Source organism: Rattus norvegicus, chromosome 2 (assembly GCF_021556685.1).
Source record: "Rattus norvegicus strain SHRSP/BbbUtx chromosome 2, alternate assembly SHRSP_T2T, whole genome shotgun sequence".
Taxonomy (NCBI): domain Eukaryota; kingdom Metazoa; phylum Chordata; class Mammalia; order Rodentia; family Muridae; genus Rattus; species Rattus norvegicus.
The window spans coordinates 197,408,979-197,418,998 of NC_141535.1; the positions used below are offsets into that span (position 1 = coordinate 197,408,979).

Below are 10,020 nucleotides of genomic sequence, written 5' to 3' on the forward strand. Positions count from 1 at the left end.
CTTCGATGTCAGACCTTGATTTGGCTGAATTCTTCTGCCTTGGGGGATCTCCAGATAGTCCCAAGTTTTTAGGAGTGCCAGAAAGTGACGTTCTTACTTAACTGCGAGGCTGGGAACATTTTTCAGTAGTTTTGTCAGGGGCTAGTACTCCTCCATCTGAGTCCCTTAACTCTGCAGGGAACGTTGTCATCACGACAGAAATGAGACCAAATCTTACGTTTGTATCGATGTACTTTTAGAATGAAGTTTATTTAAGTGAAGCATACTAAGTGCATTTAAGCTGAGTTTGATCTCTTTTTCTCTCTCTACAACTCTCTATATCATTTTAGGTTTTGTCTGTTTTTAGACTACGTCCTTCAGTCTCTCAATAGGAAACAGCCTGCAGTGTGAGCCACCAAACCCAGTGTAGGAAATGATTTGTAGGTAGACATGTTGTACCACATGTACTTAGTCTAATCATTCACTTGTTCGTAACAATTGTAGTTGGTTTACCAATAAAAGTCCAGAGATATCAATCACTTAAAAATCATCTTGGGCTGGAGAGATGGCTCAGCGGTTAAGAGCACTGACTGCTCTTCCAGAGGTCCTGAGTTCAATTCCCAGCAACCACATGGTGGCTCATAACCATCTGTAATGGGATCTGATGCCCTCTTCTGGTGTCTGAAGATATAGCTATAGTGAATATATATATATTAAAAAATAAAAAAAAAATCATCTTGAAGGACCCTAGTTCTTACTGAAGTGTAAGAGCTATTAAGAGACTTGGCCTGGTAGAAAGTAGGAAGGTTATGGAGTTCCTGTGAAGGACCGTAGGGGCTTTTGTCAGCCTTACGCCCACCGCCTAGGTCACAATTAAGCCAAGTACCAGCTTTCTGCCTCGGGTCAAGGCTAGGCCAAGTTCCATTCTCCACCCACAGTTCTCGGGAGGAGCAGGGACATTCTTGAAAAACCACAGAATGTACTGATAGTCACATGGTCCTCTGGTCCCAGATAGAGTTTGAATGCATGTCATATGCTTGCTAGCCAATAGATTCAAAGGTCAATATGCTTAGCCAATAAGTTTAAACTATAATCTTGCTGATGTAACCTGTACCCCTAAAAAGTATAAAAAGTCTGCTTGTTATAGCCATTCGGGGTTGCCTTCCCATCACTCGACATGAGGGGCTGATTGAAGGTCAACCCCGATGCGCCAGAAAATAAACCTCTTGTGTTTGCATCGAACTCCGTTCTCGAGTCTCACTTGTGGGGGGTCTCCCGGTTGTTAAGACTCATTTTGAGCCTTACAGTCTTATTCCTATAAACTCCATGATTGAAAATACACGGATTTACCGTTTAGGAAAACTAAACAGGATCAAAGTCATATGTCTGGATTATTTTTAATACTGACAGCTCTGAAATGAAATCCTTTTTTTCCCCCTATTTTACCTTTGCTTATTTTTGTTTTCTTTCTGAAATAAAGCCATGATTGGTAGCTCAGGCTGGCTTGGAACTCACTATGTGCTCCAGGCTACTTTTGAACCTGTGATTCTCTGGTTTAGCCTTCTTAGAGCAGAGGTCAAGTATGCACTACCACACCCAAGTGCAAAATCTCTCCCCTAATCCAACAATGTTTTTAAGAAAGATTACTCAAAATCGTACAGTTTTGGGTCAGTTCTCCTTTCTTGAGACTTTTAGGAATACCTAATTACATAAGAGCTTATTTGTTCTAAGCTAATTCAATAGAGTTCTCCTATAAGGTTTTTAGGAGATAGGATAGCATGCGAAATCTATAAACACATTGACAGATGCAAACAGACATCACAGAGCTCTTACTCAAAAGCTTCAGCCTTTAGGCAGGAGTAAGTGTACTAAACTCACCGTTACAGAACACTTAGATCAAAGCCATGGTCCTGACAGGTGGACTAAGTTAAGGTTATCCAAAGAAGAGAGTTTCTTTCAAGGACCTATGGGGAAAACTTGGAAGATTTAAAAACGTTTGTTCTGTTTTGGAAGGTCCCCCCTTTTATTCAACCCGCCGTCTATTCTTCCTGAATCCTGAATTCCTCAGGATACCCCTCAGGTCCTAGAGATGATGAGGTAGAAGATTTATATCTTAAAACACAGAAGAAGTAGGTTGGTTTTCTTATGCTCAATGAATGTGCCTATGTGCCTCTTTGCATGTGTGTGTGAGAGACCTTATTCATTCTCAGCAAACACTTGACACCTGAGATACACTCCAAGACCCTTGTTTGCTTTCTAAATTTGTGTTTTATTTTGTCCACTTGCTTTTGCTGTTTTTTTTTTTTTTTTTGGCTTTGGCGTTTTATTTTTAGGATAGAAATAAAAGGAGTTTTAAGTTATATTTGTCTTATAGCAGTCAGTTTTATAGAGGCCTTAGACTTCATTTAGGTGAATGACTGGGATGAAGTGGTGGCTGTATGGACACCACCTCCAAAGCACAGCTGAACAGATAAAGATTCAGTCTCTTTGTAATTAGTCTCTCAGGGACTCCTGTGTCTTTCAAAAGCAGTGGGACCTAAAGCTCAAATGACTGGAGTTCTGGACTGGGAGAAAGAGAAGTCTGGCAGGACACAGAACTGCTCAACAAGAAGGGACCTAAGAAGGTCATCCAGCAGAAGAAGTTCCCTTGGGAGCTGAAGAATAAATGGAGAGAACAGAAAGGCCTCACACAGAGCCAGTGAGGACTTACTCTCCACTCAGGAAAGAGGCTCAGAGAGACCTCCCTGCCCACAGGTGCCTCTCAAAGGGAGTTTAGCACTCTGCGGCTGCTTCGGAAACTGCCCTCAGGATCTTAAGACTCATGGTAGCTCCTTACCAGCTGCTGTTCAAAGTCTCTTAAGTCCTTGATTGTCACTCTTTGTACTGCTGTGACAATCACCTAACAAAATCAACTTAAGGAAGGAAGGAAAGAAGGGAGGGAGGGAGGGAGGGAGGGAGGGAGGGAGGGAGGGAGGGAAGGAGGAAGGGAGGATTTGTTTTGATTCACAGTTGAAGAGTACAGTCTTTTAGTGGCAGAAATTTGGTGATAGGAGTATGTGAGCTGGTCACATTGCATCCACAGTCAGGTATCACGGCTGGAACATAGCTGGCTCCCCACCCCCACGTCTGTTACCTCAGTCTCCAGGATGGCACTGCCCAACTTAAGGAAGGCCTTCCCATGTCACTCAATCCTCTCTGGAGATGCCTTGACAGACATGCTCAGGGGGTTGCCTTCCAGGTGATTCTAAATTCAGTCATGTAGATTAACCAATACACCAATCAATCATCAAGAATGAAGCCAAAGTCTTCAAAGATTCACAGTCGGGGTTGTGGGATTGAGTGATGGATCAGATCTTGTTTGAACCATGGCACCATAATTGTCAAAAATTATCCATGCCACTTGTTAAAGATGGCAAGTAATGGAGGTTGTGAAGGCTATGATGGAAACACGTTGCCTACGTGCATGAAATTACCAAAGAAATTTTTTTAAAATGGCAAGCAACAGTCCCAACTGATACATCTATAACACAACACTTGCACCCAAGGGCCAGGGATCATTAGAAGAGGGGGCAGAAAGCCTATTAGAGCCGGAAGAACAGTTTGCTGTGAGATTGTGTCTCCAAGATTTGTCAGAGGCTCCACCCTCACCAACATGGCTGCCTAAACGTGGGCTGAATGAGGATAGCCACAGATGCTCTAACATGGAGTGGGGACGTCCACGAGGCTTCTACCCTAGACAAAGAGAGTGGGGGCCACAGTCTTCCGTAGGGAAAGGCTCACCAATTGCTTATTCAGTACCAAATGGTCGACTTTGAAAACATATACACACAAGTATGTATGCATATTATACATTATATGGACAATGTAGATTGTATTTATACACTTAGGAATATATACCTACACATATCTACACATGCACCAACAATTAGAGAAAAAGAGGCCATACATTTGAAAGAGAAGAGTTCATGGGAGGGTTTAGAGGGAGAAAAGGAAGAGGGAAATGATGTAATTATAGCATAATCTCAAAAATTTTTAAAGTTTTTTTTTTTCTTTTCTTTTTTTCGGAGCTGGGGACCGAACCCAGGGCCTCTCGCTTTCTAGGCAAGCGCTCTACCACTGAGCTAAATCCCCAACCCCTTTAAAGTTATTTTTAAAAAGATGGTAAGACAGATTGTGGGGATTCGAGATTCAAGGTGGGGTCATGGCAATAATTGTAGGAGTCACTGTAATTGTGGCTTGCAAAGGAAGGACATTGGGAGATTGGACTTAACTCTGAGTCCCTAAAGGAAAAGTGGGGATTTATAATGAAGACTCATTGTGGAGATCAATGGGAACACCCAGGATTGGGATTTCTGGATGATCTGATTGATAAGACTATCCAGGGTGTGCAGTTCCAGGTACTAACAGACTGCAGCTAGCAGGTGGCAGTCCATCCTGGGTAATTTTCTGTCAACTTGACAAAATAATGGCAAGAACAGCCGTCAGGGACAGTGGCCCTCACCTGAGAACATGCCCCATTAGATTGGCTTGTAGGCAAGTCTATAATTCATCCTCTTGATTAGTGATTGATATGGGAGGGACCAGCCCGCTGCTGACAATGCCACTGGTGGGCAGCCGGTCCTGGGTGTGTAAGAACGCAGGCTGAGCTAGACAATCACACTGGTCTCTGCTCCAGTTCCTTCTCTGGCTTCCTTTGATCATGGACTGTGACAGGGGAAGTGTAGGCCAAATAAACCCTTCCTTCCTCAAGTTGCTTTTGGTCTTGTTGGGGTTTTTGTTTGTTTTTATCCAGCAATAAGAAGCAAGATAGGATACAATCTAATACACTCTCTCTTAATGACCGGCAGTTAGGATATAATAATATATCTACAGGTCGTTTTCTTCTGAGACCTCTGTGAGTCACAAAGGTTTTTTTTTCCCAAAAGTTTTAATTACAATTTCAGAAAAGTCAACTAAAATGTTCTGAATAAACCCTTGCTTTACAAACAAGTTCTTTTACAAAAAACATAGCATTTGTTTGTTTTTGTTAGTTTGTTGCAGCTCAGCTAACCTCAAACACACAGAAATCCTTTTGCTTCAGGATCCCCAGTGCTGGGGTTACAGGTGTGTGCTACCATGCCTGGCTTCATTTTTTTTTTCAGGTACGTAGAAACCAGGATCTGTCTTTCTGTCTGTCTGTCTGCCTGCCTGCCTATCTCTCAAACCTTTTCACATCCACTCATCGCCCCACCCCCTCAGACCCACCCTCCATTTTTTCAATCTCCTTCTCAAAAGAAAAACAAATCTTTTTGTGGAAGCTCTAGTGTGTCACAGGGTGTCCCACAGTGTACCCTTTTGTCCACACTTTTCTTTACTTGCAAATGTTCATTGTAATGACTCACTGGTGTGGAAACCAGGATTTTTTTTAGTGTTGTTAAGAATTATTATTTTGACTTCTATTTTTTGTTACAGTAATAGCAGATTCCCAATACAACTGCTGAATTTTTCAAATTTTTTTTTAGTTTTTTTAAGACACAAAAGCAGTAAACTTTATTAACAGTATCGATTCAATTTTTAATTACTAATGGATTTTTATATAAAAATTATAGTTGTGAAATTTATTCCTGACAATGCATTTGTCTCTAACCATAAAATGTATCACTACTGATAAATAAAACCACATAGGCCCATAAGTATATGTCATTCTTAGCAAAACAAATTGTTTTTATGAGAACTAGAGGCACACTCTGGTGGACTAAATTTCTCTCAGTACTCTCTTTATACAACCATAGCTTTGTCTCTTACAGCATCTGGCAGGTATTTCTGCCAAATAAGGTTATCTGCATACATTTTTTTGGAGACAGGTTCTCATATGGTCCATGTTGGTCTTGAACTTGATACAGTGCTTGAGGCTGTGCTTGAACTCCTGACCTGCTGCTTCCACCTTCAAATTACTAGGATCACATGTCCAGGTCCCAATGCCCAGCAAGGCATTCCTTAATTTTAGAATTCTATTGCAAGCAGCATACATTGAAGAACTACAATAAACCAGGTATGTTGGCACACAGGAGGTAGAAGCAGGGGGATCAAGAGTTAAGAATTCACCCTCTCGGTCCCCAGCTCCGAAATTCGGTCCCCAGCTCCGAAAAAAAGAAAAAAGAAAAAAAAAAAAAAGAATTCACCCTCAGCTACATAGCTTATTGGCCACCTTGGGCTACATAAAACTGTATCAAAAAGAAAGAGAAAAGAGAAAAAGGATGGGAAGATGGAGCAGACAGATGGTCCCTGCTGTGAAGTTTGAGGACCTGAATTTGAATCCCTAGCATCCACATTAGAAAAGGAAAAAGTCCTGCCATGCCAGCGTGGACCTGTAACTTCAGAACCGGGGCCAAGAGCAACAAATGGATGTAGGAAGCTCCTTAGCCGGCCAGCCTGGCCAGATCAATGGCCTTCAGCTTCAGTCAGAGACTCTGTCCCAAAAGGTAAAAGTGGGTACCAAGAGAGGGAGGCATGACACTGATTTCTGGCCTCCAACTTGCATGAGCAACACATGTGCATACATACTTGTGCACGCATGTGCACATACCCACACTGATACATACACTACACAACACACAGATACACATACCAAAAGCGTGTAGAGGAGATAATTAAACTAAGTTATATACCTTTTTTGTGTCAAACAGTCCAACTTATTTCCTGGAGGTCTCACGGGCAAAACCTTTCTGCATGCATTGTTATTCTAAATGGGGCATACACAGGCATAGCTTTGGTTACCTTAATCAGATTGTTCATCTGTCCTGTAGCAGCTCTTGTCTTAATATTTCTATTGCATTTGCTACTTTTTCTAGCTTTATACCTACTGCATAACATCCCCTAGGGTGTGCCCTCTAAATATAACTGCCAATGTAACTGTGCATCCCTTGCTTCTAGTAACAGCCACTGACTGAAAACGCACCAACTCTATGCATTAAAAAAGCATGAATTCCAAAGTCCTAAAAAATACAAAGAAACTAAAACATTTATCGGGCTCCTCAGATTGGACTAAGGAGGAAAGAGTGGAAGGTTCTGGGGTTAGCCAGTGAGCTTGCGTATATTAAAAGGAGGTGTATAGAGGGGCTTACAGGCTGTGGTCTGAGTACACCAACAATGGCTGTCTCCTGATGGAAAGACCAAGGATCCAGTAATTGTTCAGTCCCTGAGGCTGAATGTCTCAGTAGTCCCACTCTGGTGCTGGAGTCCCAGGGATGTCCTAGAAAGCTGCCAGTCTTCAGAATATGTTGGAATCCCCAAAAGTAGGTTCTAACATCATTGAAGGAATGTCCCAAGAACAGGATAGATGAATTTTCCACAAAGAGTAAAGGCAAGCAGGCAAAGAAGTTTCCTTCCTCTATGTTCTTTTATGTGGGCTGCTAACAGAAGGTCCAGATTTAGGATGGGTCATATCACCTCAGATGATCCAATCAAATCTCAGAAATGGTGGTTGTGGTGGTTTGAATATACTTGGCCCAGGGAGTGGTAGTATTAGGAGTTGTGGCCTTGTTGGAGGAAGTGTGTCACTGGGCATGGGCTTTAAGAGACCGTCCTTCTCTCCACATGGAAGCTAGTCTTCCAGTGGCCTTCAGATGAAGATGTAGAACTCAGTTCCTTCTGCACCATGCCTGCCTGGATGCTGTCGTGCTCCTGCCTTGATGATAATGTATTGAACCTCTGAACCTGTACGCCAGCCCCAATTGCATGTTATCTTTTTAAGAGTTCTTGGCCATGGTGTCTCTTCCCAGCACTGGAAACCCTAAGACAGTGGGGCACACCTTTAATTACAGCACTAAGGAGGCAGAGGCAGGGGAATCTCTATCAGTTTGAGGACAGCCTAGTCTACATAGCAAGCTTCATGACAGCCAAGACAGTGAAGAGAGCCCTTCTGAAAAAACAAAAACAAAAACAAATGATCAAAAGTAGTTAAGAAAAGTCCCTTACAGGTGTGCCCAGCTGCTTGGGTTTTAGTTGATTCCAGATGTAGTCAGGTTGACAACCAAGATTAACTATCACACTGAATAAAGTTTTGCTTAAAGGGGAGAGATTTTTTTTAAAGAATTGTTTTATGTATACGAATGGTGTGTCTGCATGCACTCCTGTGCACCAGAAGAGCGTATCAGATCCCATTACAGATGGTTGTGAACCACCATGTAGTTGCTGGGAATTGAACTCAGGACCTCTGGAAGAATAGCCAGTGCTCTTAACTGCTGAGCCATCTCCCTAGGCCCCATGGAGAAAGGTTTTTTTAATCAGAAAAAAAAGAAGTGTAAGGGATGAGAAGATAGCACTGTGTGGCTATGGATCAGGGTAGACTGCCCCGGGAAGGCAGGCCCAAGCATGAAATTTTGGAGGCATTCTGCAAGATTATAGGAGAGCTCTGCCAAGATCCAGGAAGTGAACGTGTATAGAGGGACCAGCTAAGCTCAGTAGCTCGGAGGTTCTCATGGAACTCAGAAATATAGAGACTACAAACACATGGCCTTCAAGGGCTGGCCTTTCATTTTATTCTAAGTGTTAACTAAGCCAACATCATGGTCTGATACTTGCAACTCAATCTGGCTGCTTTGGGAAAAAGAACCAGAGGCATTTCAGGAGTGGGTGATGGTAGGACATGGTGGAGGTGAGGGTGAGGGCAATTGTACCAGGATGGAATGCTGGCTTGAAATGGTTATTTCTATCTTGTGTAGGTAATACCGTGGTTAGCTTTAATTGTCAACTTGACACAATTTAGAATCACCTTGGGAAGAGATTTTCAATTAGAAATTGTCTAGATCAAAACTGACCCATGGGTAAGTCTATGGGAGGACTGACCTGACTTAAAAAGAGTTGACACCATTCCCTGGGTCTGAGTCATGAACTGTGTAAGACTTGAAAGGGAGCCAAGTAACACATGCATACACTGGTTCTTTCTCTGTTTGAGATTGAGGTGGGCTAGTGGTTTTACATTCCTGCCTCAACTTCCTTGAAATAATGGATTATAGCTTAGAGCTGTGACCCAAATACACCTGATGTCCCCTTGAAAGTATCTTTGTCAGGTGCTTTATCCCAGCAACAGAAGTGAAACTATGACAACAGAGTTGGCTGGATTTGCCAATAGAATGAGAAGTCCTAGATATCTGCTCGAAGCAGCTGGGTAGATGGTCATATTACTTTATCAAGTAAGGAAGGCAGAAGAGAAAGAACAGGTTCAGGGGAAAAGTCACACTGAGGTGGCCATTACATGTCTAGAGGAACTGGCTGATATTTACCGGTTGCTGTCACCTGTTGCTATGCAGTAAAACCCTCACAGGCACCTTATCCATCTTTGTCTCTCCAGTGCTACATCTCTGCTGCTCCTCACGGCAGGCTGAAGTCTCTTAAAGTTCCTGTGATGTCGGGGCCTAAACGGGTCAGCAACCTTCTGCAATGGGCAAGGCCTCAAGTGGAGGGATTGGAACAAGAGTCCAGAGAGACTTCAGCAGCTAATAGGAGTAGATGCAGAGTTCTACAGCCAAACATTAGGGGGAGCTTGGGGAGTCCTGCCCAAGGGGAAGTCGAGGAAGGATCAGAGGAGCCAGGCATCAGGGATACCAGAACACAGCCACAGAGCCAACTGAATGGGACTCAAGGGGGCTGGCCAAGATCGGGGCACTTGTAGGGGTCTGACCTAGGTCCTCTACATATATGTTACGGCTGAGTAGCTTGCTGTTCTTGTTCGAATCCTAAATGGGGGAAGGAGGTGGCGGGCTGTCCCTGACTCTGTACTAAAGGTTCATCACAGTATTAGTAAGATTGAGAATCACTGATCTGGAGACTTCTCACTGGATGGATAGATAGATAGACAGACAGACAGACAGACAGACAGACAGACAGATAGACAGATGCAGTAAATCACACAAATGACCTCACTTTCTTGGTCAGCTTCTAAGACCAAGCTGCCATAAATTCTATCAATGGGGAAAAACATCTTAAACCTTGAAACGTGCTTGACTGTTTCAGTTATCAGTCAGAACAGCAGATTCCGAATCTACTCTGTGACACTACTGT

General features: G+C 43.0%; 1 non-coding gene across 1 annotated transcript; it reads right to left on the reverse strand.

Annotated features, from left to right (window-relative positions):
* Positions 1-4,038: 4,038 nt before the first annotated feature.
* Positions 4,039-4,113, reverse strand: Trnas-aga45 (transfer RNA serine (anticodon AGA) 45). The gene has a single exon. It is a non-coding gene; the product is annotated as a tRNA-Ser (tRNA).
* Between the last annotated feature and the right edge of the window lie 5,907 nt (positions 4,114-10,020).